At 44.9% G+C, this 8,989-nt stretch overlaps 1 protein-coding gene across 1 annotated transcript in view; it reads right to left on the reverse strand.

Annotated features, from left to right (window-relative positions):
* Positions 1-8,989, reverse strand: part of Coro1c (coronin 1C) — a 65,146-nt gene that overhangs the window by 40,294 nt on the left and 15,863 nt on the right. The window lies entirely within an intron of this gene.

Consider the following 8,989-nt stretch of genomic DNA (forward strand, 5'->3'; position numbering starts at 1 on the left):
CACAAGCTTGGTGACCTGAGAGAGGCTCAGAGGGAAAAGGGACCTGCTGCACAAGGGTGGTGACCTGAATTTGGTCCCCAAACACATGTGAAAATGGTAGGAGAGAACCAAGTCTACAGTGTTGTCCTCTGATCTCTGTACATGTGCTCACACATACATACATGTGCCCCCCACGTGTCCACACATACACAGTGTACACACATACAAACATGTGCCCCCCACATACCTACACATGCCTACACATATACAAACATGTGCCCCCCACATACCTACACATGCCTACACATATACACACATTGTACACATATACATGCCCACACATATACACAGTATACACACATTAACATACAACAACAATAATTACATTTAAAAAAAGAACTTCAGTCCCGAGGTAAACCCATACTTTCTCTAGCCAACTAAATTTCAACACAGGAACCAAAACCACTCATGGGACATGAAGTGTCAACAAAGGATGCTGATACAGCAGGCCAGCCCTGAGAGCAAGCAAACAGAAAGATGCTAGTGATCAAATGGGTCAAGAGTCTAGACACGAGCTGAGACTACAAAGCTCCCAGAAGGAAACAACATATGGCCCTGGATGGCAAAAGCAGCTCAAGTGTGACACTCTACAAGCAACAACAGAGAAAGAGCTGACAGGGCTCAGCAAGATGGAGAACTGCCCTCTCCAAGTCAGCCTCTTACCTCCATACATATACCATGGCACACATGCCATATCAACACACACTAACTAAAATAAATAAAAATATATACAGACATTTGTTGTGTATCCTAAATCTACTAAGGCACTCACTAATATCTAAAATATATAAAGAACTTATTAAAAAGGAGACAGAGTAGAGGGGAGAATTTAAAAGCGTAAAGGTGGACTTGCCAGACATGATGAAGGCAGGAAGATGAAGTATTCAAAGACATCTCGGATACAGGAAATCTTGCTTTTGCCTACCATATATAAGACCCTGGGTATATAACCAGAACTATTCCCCAAATGGATCAAAGGCTCAGAGGGACATGCATCTGTCCAACGCACATATAAGGTGCAAGGCATTACTGTCACTTGGGAAGTGAAAACCCAATGATCCATGAATGAGTCCTTTACCCCAGAATGAAAACCAGCAGTCAAGAGAATTGCTGATGTAGTGCGGGTTGCTGGGGATCTGTAGGGTGTCAGGTGGGCTGAGCTTTGGAAGGGCCTTACAGTGCCTTGTGCTCTAACACATATAAAGGTGTTTGTTTTTAATCTGTACAGCATCTGGCACAGACTCTAGTCCTCACTGATCTGTAAACACTAGCAACTGTTATTTAAGAGCCCACTAAGTCTCCCTACCCAGTGGGAAAAATCCCAACCAATGCCCTACTGACTAGGGGACATGAGTATAACTTTTTCTTTGTTTTTTTTGTTTTTTCGAGACAGAGTTTCTCTGTATAGTCCTGGCTGTCCTGGAACTCACTCTGTAGACCAGGCTGGCCTCGAACTCAGAAATCCGCCTGCCTCTTAAAGGTATGCACCACCAGTGCCCGGCAAAGATTTATTTATTTATTATACATAAGTACACTGTAGCTGTCTTCAAACACACCAGAAGAGGGCGTCAGATCTCATTGTGGATGGTTGTGAGCCACCATGTGGTTGCTGGGATTTGAACTCACGACCTATGGAAGAGCAGTCAGAGCTCTTAACTGCTGAGCCATCTCTCCAGCCCCAAGTATAACTTTCATACAAAAGAGCATGGTCACTGAGAACTTTACAAAACTCTGTGTCTTCCCACCTCAGCAGCACTAGGACCCTCTGAACAAAGACAAATCTGAAAACCCTTCTAAAGAGTGAACTCCATGGGCCGCCGGTGTTGACGGATGGCACTTGAAACTTCAGTTGGAAAACTAAGATGTAAGAAACAAACTAAAAAATAAATTGAATGTCTTATCAAACTTGGATTTTTTTTAAATCCTCTCGTCTAAGTGATCAAACAATAAATTTAAAAACTAAAATATTCTGTAAAGGAAGCCAATTCCCAACTGTATGAGAAAGAATTAATGAAGTAGTCTTGAACAAGGATATCCAAATACAATTCTAAACACCTTGCCACAGAGAAGCTGCTCACAGGTCTGTCAAGTTGTGAGCACCTGCACCCCTGCATGTGACCTTGTCTTTGCAGATGTTGAGTAAGTCTCAGACATAGAGAGCAGTGAGCTAATCATGACAAAGACCAAAGTCAGAATTGAAGATCAGCCTGAAGTCAGGAACAAAATGATAGGCCAGCAAGGCAGAGCTCAGCCAGCAGAGCACTTGGCACATAAGGAGCGGGGCTGACACTGTCCCCAGAACTGCTGCAAGAGAGCTGGATGGCGGCATGCTTGTAACCCAGTGCTAGGGATCTATGCTGGCCAGTGCCAGCTTTGGGGAATTGTCAAAAAAAGGAGGAAAAAAAAGACAAGGAAAAACACTCAAGAATGGCATCCCTGAAAACATACATGCACCTGCACACTCACTGCACACATGCACACACATGCGTACACAAAACTATTTAAAATGGTGTAGTTAAGCCATTGAGCAAACTAAGGAAATGTTCCACAGATTTCACAACAAATTCCAATAAGTAGGAAGCAATGTAAATATGCCTTTTAATTTCCACAAAATCTAGCTGGTGCACACTTTTAGTCCTAGAACTTCAGAGGCAGAAGCAGGTAGATTTCTGAGTTCAAGGAATGCCTGGTTTACATGGTAACTTCCACGCCACCCAAGATTATACAGTAAGACCCTGGACTTACAGATGTGACCGCACTGAAAGAGAAAGAAGAATAAAATACAAAAAGAAAACCAAAACCAACAAAAGCCAGATGTGATATCATTCACCTGTAACCTAGCACTTGAAAGGCAAAGGCAAGATTAGGCTATCCTTGCCACAAAGCAAATTTGATGTTAGCTTGGGTTACCTGAAGTGCCTGCAGGTTTTATGTTAACTATGAACATTTGAGGAAGGAACCTCAATTGAGAATATGGCCTCCAGAGGATAGGGCTGTATGCAAGAACATTTTCTTAGTGATCAATGGGGGAGGTCCCAGCCATTGTCGACGGGGCCATCCCTGGGCAGGTGGTCCTAGGTTCTATAAGAAAGCAGGCTGAGCAAACCATGGGGAGCAACCCAGGAGGCAGCACCCCTTCATGGCCTCTGCATCAGCTCTTGCCTCCAGGTTCCTGCCTTGCTTGAGTTCCTGTCCTGACTTCAATGACGAACTGTGACGTGGAAGCGTAAGCAAATAAACCCTTTCCTCCCCAGTTTGCTTTGATCAACACATTTCTTCACAGCAATAGTGACCCTGCCTAGGACACCTGAACAGTCCAGTACAGAGGAAGCTTGAGGCCCAGACCCACACCAAACGTCCTTTCTAGGGCCGGCGTCCATCTCAGAAACATGGCCATTTGTATCTCTGCCCTGGTTTCTAGGTATGGCTGAAGCCAAGAGAACTGATTGCTCGGTAATACAGGCTTTTGTTTCTTAGACAGGGTCTCCCTATGTAGCCCAGGCTAGACTCAAACTTGCAGTCTTCCTGCTTTGGCATTCCAAGTGCTGGCACTCCAGGCCTTTGCCATCATCCTTTGTCATAACAACGTGTTGGTAGGCAGACAGTATATATACCTCAGCTTTGACTCCAAATAAAGAAAACCTAAACTCTGAAAAGTACTATTCATTATACCCAACACCAAGGAAACAGGGAACAGCTTTTCTTGTGTTGCGGTGAACATCCCAAGTAAGGGAGCGGGACCGACCTGGAGGGACCTCACAGCTACAGGCTGGCTCTCCAGCAATGGCTCTGCCAGCCCCAGTGAGCGACATCTCAGGGCTCTGCAGTTACTGCCCAGGGAGAACAGTGACGTTTGAGAAGAGAAGACCAAGGCGACACTGCAGCAGCAGAGAATAAACCATCCCTGAAGCACCTGAGTAAATGTTCCTCCGTCTGTCGCCACCATCCCAACATTTTCCTGTTTACTGAGGCACTGTCTAAAGAGTCACGCAGATGTATTTCTATGGTGCGTATGAAAGGAAATACATCCTGTGAGAAACACAGGAAAGCTCCCATCAGCAGAATCTTGCCAGCAGCTCTGCAGACGCCATTCCAGTGCATCAGTGAGGAATGCGCAGAAGGCCTCCAACATTCCCCCAGCCAGCAGCAACCACAGAGAGGTTCCAAAGCCTCTGTGAGGGACAGGCCAAATTCCCAAGGAGCTGCTGTTTTCATGACAGGCACTTTGCAACGCAGACTGGATGTGTTATATTAAAAGAACAGTAGGGAGCTAAGAGATGGCTCAGCAGTTAAGAGCACTGGCTGCTCTCCCAGAGGACTTTCATTTGACTCCCAGCACCCACATGATGACTCCCAATTGCCTGTAATTCCAGTTCCAGGGGACTCAATGCCGTCGGCACACTTGTGGTACAAAGACATGTATGCAGGCCAAACATAAATAAACATTAAAAACAAAAACAACAACAGAAAACAAAACAAAACAAAAAACCCAGTAAGGTAACAGCTGAGGCAAATGTCTTAAACTCTGGAGTCTCTTTTAAGAAGTAAGAAATGTAGTAACCCTGTCCACCCACGTGGAACATATTAACAAGAGAAAATGATCAAGTAGACGCAGGAAATTCCTGATTAAATACTGAATCCAACACTCATCATTTCTGGATAGGAGGTGGCTGCCTTTTAATTTGTCTATCAATGATGCTCAAAGAATCCTTATAAATCAAACATTTTTCACTGCATTCAACACTAACAGTCACGGGAGATATTTAAAGGGGAAAACAAACAAACAAAACGGCCGGGTATAGTAGCTCACACCTTTAACCCCAGCCCCGAGGACAGAGACAGGTGCTTTCATGTGAGTTCATGATCCGGCCTGACCTACAAAAGCAGTTCTAAGCCAGTCTTAGACCTAGTTTAAAAAACAAACAAACAAAAAAAACAAGACTTGCCTAACTTAATATATATTAGTTTTTATGTTTTATGTGTAGGTTGTTTTGTCTGTGTACCTCATGCATGTCTGGTGCCTGAGGTCAGGAGAGAATGTGAGAACCCCCTAGAGCTGTAGTTACAGATGGTTGCAGGCCACTATGTGGGTGCCAGGAATCAAACCCAAGCCCTCAGCAGGAGCAAGTGCTCTCAACTGCAGAGCATCCTGGTACTTATCTAATAAAAACTGTTTTAGAAAGAGGACCACCTGCACAGCAAATTACACACAGCCAGATCAGCTAAGCCGCGGCTTTGGGAAAGGGGTAGGAGGGAGCTCTGTGCTCTACACTTGCTGGACTTGCGGAAGGTGGTCCTGCTGGAGACTGCTGGCTCCCTAACACAGATGCTGCAAGCACAGGATGAGCTTTTGTGTGTTCAGCACATCATGACAGAGAATGCTAAGAACAGTCAAAACCCATGAAAGCCTCCAAGTAAATTCTTTTCAGCCAGGGAGAGACGGACAGTCTGGGCAGACACAGGTTTCAATTCTGAAGCCCAATTCAATCTGGCTCTAAAATGTTTCTAGAAACAAATACAGAAAAATAGATTTAAACTGCAGTTTCAGGGCCAGCCTGGGCTACAGGAAGTCTGAAGCAGAACTGCAAAGCACCTGCCTCCTGCTCTGCATTTTTCAGCCCAGAGAGGAAAAATTACTGCGAGTCACAGTGATCCAGAGCCACAGTGCATGGCCAGGGGGCTCTCCTACTTTCTCAGCACTAAATTTCATATCACATATCCCCTCTGCTTCTCAGTCAGTAGACGACATTCCTTGGAGCCCTTCCCTGGGATGCTGCCTCAACGGCCACAATTCCACTTGCTGGCTCTGTGATTTTTAAATATGAAACTACATTGAGCCTGCATTTTGTGAGCATAAAAACAAATGGAAAAGCCAAGATCCAGAATGCGTTCTGGATAAGCTATATGAGATGAAGCAAGAAGTGTGAGCCTCACCCAAGGAAGTAAATCCTCACTTCTGATTTAAAAAGCTTTGTAAGTATTCAACTGTCTGAGATCATGCAATGATCATAAAGCACTAGAAACAAGACATGCACATGCACATGTGTATACACATGCATGTACACAGACATATGCGTGCACATGCATCCATTAAAATGCAATCTCTAAAGGCTACACTGTGCTAATAGTTCTCTACACTTTCTGAAGCTTTCTGAAACCTTCATATTTTACAACTCGTACTCATTTTAGGAAAAAAAGCTAGAGCCTACCTGAAATGAAACATGAGCACTTACTGAGAAATCAGGGAAAATGGCAATATCATGCAAATGCCTGCCCATCACTACGACAGGAAATGAACCTGGGTGATATGTGCATGAAGCGCCTCTGAAGACAGAACTCATGTTCATAACTGCATCCAGAGGCCCTCTGAAGACCCAAGGGGCATTACAGACATTATAAGTCACCTAAGGAAGGGCACAGAGTGACACACAGAGGTTCTGCAATTATTAAAGCAGGACGCTAGGAGATAGTCCTAGTTCTCCAGCATCACAGTGCGTACTCTTATTACAGAGCTAACATAGAAGGTGCGTGTCCTCAGCCCTCCCCTCTCCTAATCTCTGCTTATCACGTATCTTTATGATAATATCTGCCTCTCCCCGCCTGCATCTGAAGACAGCTCTGCTTCTCCCTGCCCCAGAGAATACATGGTGGCAGCCCAGAAACCATCCATGGCTGCATGCATCTCCCAGAGGCTTCTGTAAAGAACCAAATTGATCCCAAGAGTGCTCAGGCTGAGTGCAGAACTTCGGCGGATATGAACAGCCCAGAGTGTTTCAGAACACTTCTGCTACACAGATGACCTACTTTTCTTATCAACAACAGGGAAGGGAAAAAAGGCTGAATATGACTGTCCAAACTTGCTAAGTCTGTTTTTCATTAGTCAGTCAATGAAGTTTCTCTCGCAATAAAATTTTAATAATTCTTTGGAAATTTTATTGTTTCAACAAATGAAACAACAGGATTCCCTGATCTGAATAATATGATAAAATAAGAAGGCATGTTTATAGAGAACGTTGAAAGACCAGCCATAGATACAATTAGCATTGTCACAAAACAAGAAGAAGCCGGGCGTGACCCAGGATGCTGAGGCAGGAAAACTGGGAGTGTTAGGCTAAGCAGGCAGTGCAGTCAGACACTGAACTTCCTAAAGACACAGCTTCAGCTGAAGACGTCCAGTGTCCTGCTAATATCCTGTGCATGCACACTCCTGATGAGGAGTCACAGGAAGTCGCAGGTGAATAAAGACACTACGGTTCTGGTAACAGACAAGTTCATACTTGACTGTCACTTACCTGCCTAAGTTATTCTGGTCCTCTGGTTATTGTTTATTCAGCTATAAGTTGGAAAACTATAATAAAAAAATGAACTGTTTCTTCATCATCATGCAAAGCCCAAGTCTACGCACCCTGTCCATCAGTCCACACCTCCCTAGGAAAACATGTATGGGTCACGGAGAACAAATCCATTTCTAGCATCTACAGGCTCTCACATATAACACTCAAATGTGAAGGTCCTTATCCTTCTAGTTTATTTCTTCAACAACGACTTAGGCCCCAGTCATGTGCCTGGATCACACTGGACACCGCAGGACTGACAAGCACCTGCTGTCCCAGAAGCTAACTCCAGGCATGGGCAGACTTGAACTAGACAGGAGGAGGGTAGTGGGATGGGGTGTGGACATCAAGGGCCAGGAAATCTGAACACAGATGGCTTCAAAAAGCTTGAGGGTGGAGCTAAGAGCAAGACATCAGCATGTTGGGATCACACAAGGCTCTAGGCTGGGTTAGGGATTTCACCTTGTATACATGCAAAAGGTTGGGAGGCACATGCACTAATTCTCATTCTCTCTCTCTCTCTCTCTCTCTCTCTCTCTCTCTCTCTCTCTCTCTCCTCCTCCTTCTCCTCCTCTTCCTCTTCCTCTCCCCCCCTCTCACACGTGCACACGCGCGCGCACACACACACACACACACACACACACACTACTGTTGAGAAGTCCAGTGTCTGGCACAATCACTTTGGCATTTTAAAAGTTCTCCTGAATACAGCTAGAGTCTAGACATGCAGGCAGGAACATATGAGAGCACTCAGGGATGCACTGTCTGAGCCAGAAGTATCAGTTCCAGTTAAATCAGGAAAAAGGGATGGAGCCAAAGGACAACTCTAGCTGGAATTCAAACACCTTATTTGATAAGAGGGGCATTAAAATTGATTCTACAATTAGAAAAAAATTTTTTAGTGTGACTGCAAAGGCATGTGTGCTACTTGAACATATATGGGGGTCAAAGGACAACTCACAACCTACCTTGTGGGTTCTGAGGACTGACCTCAGTGGCCAGGTCTGCATGGCAAGCACTTTACAATGAGCTGGCTCACTTTTGATCCATGCAGGCACTGCACTCCCACACAGAGCAAGAGGCAAGGATGGTTGACCTCCCACCTCAGCAGCTGTTTCAAAGACCCTTCTCATACAGCCAGGTGCACAGAACTGTATCTGCCACTTGGGGCTGGGATACAGCTCAGAGGTGAAACATCTGCTTAGCATGTGGGCAGCCCCAGCTTCAGCAGTCAACCTCGCGCACACACAGAGACACACAGAGACACACACACACACACACACACACACACACACACAGTACTTTGCCTGAAATAAAGTGTATTGAAAGGAAATAAACTGAGGAGGCTACTTGAAAATAAAAATAAGGTTGGGCATGGTGGTGCAAACCTTTAACCCCAACATTTAAGAAGCAGAGGCGGGGGGGCTGGAGAGATGGTTCAGCGATTAAGAGCACTGACTGTTCTTCCAGAGGTCCTGAGTTCAATTCCCAGCAACCACATGGTGGCTCAGAACCATCTGTAATGGAATCCAATGCTCTCTTGTGGTGTCTCTGAAGAGAGCAACAGTGTACTCATACATAAAATAAATAAATGAATCTTTAAAAAAAAAAAAAAA

This window comes from Mastomys coucha, unplaced genomic scaffold, assembly GCF_008632895.1.
Source record: "Mastomys coucha isolate ucsf_1 unplaced genomic scaffold, UCSF_Mcou_1 pScaffold22, whole genome shotgun sequence".
NCBI lineage: Eukaryota > Metazoa > Chordata > Mammalia > Rodentia > Muridae > Mastomys > Mastomys coucha.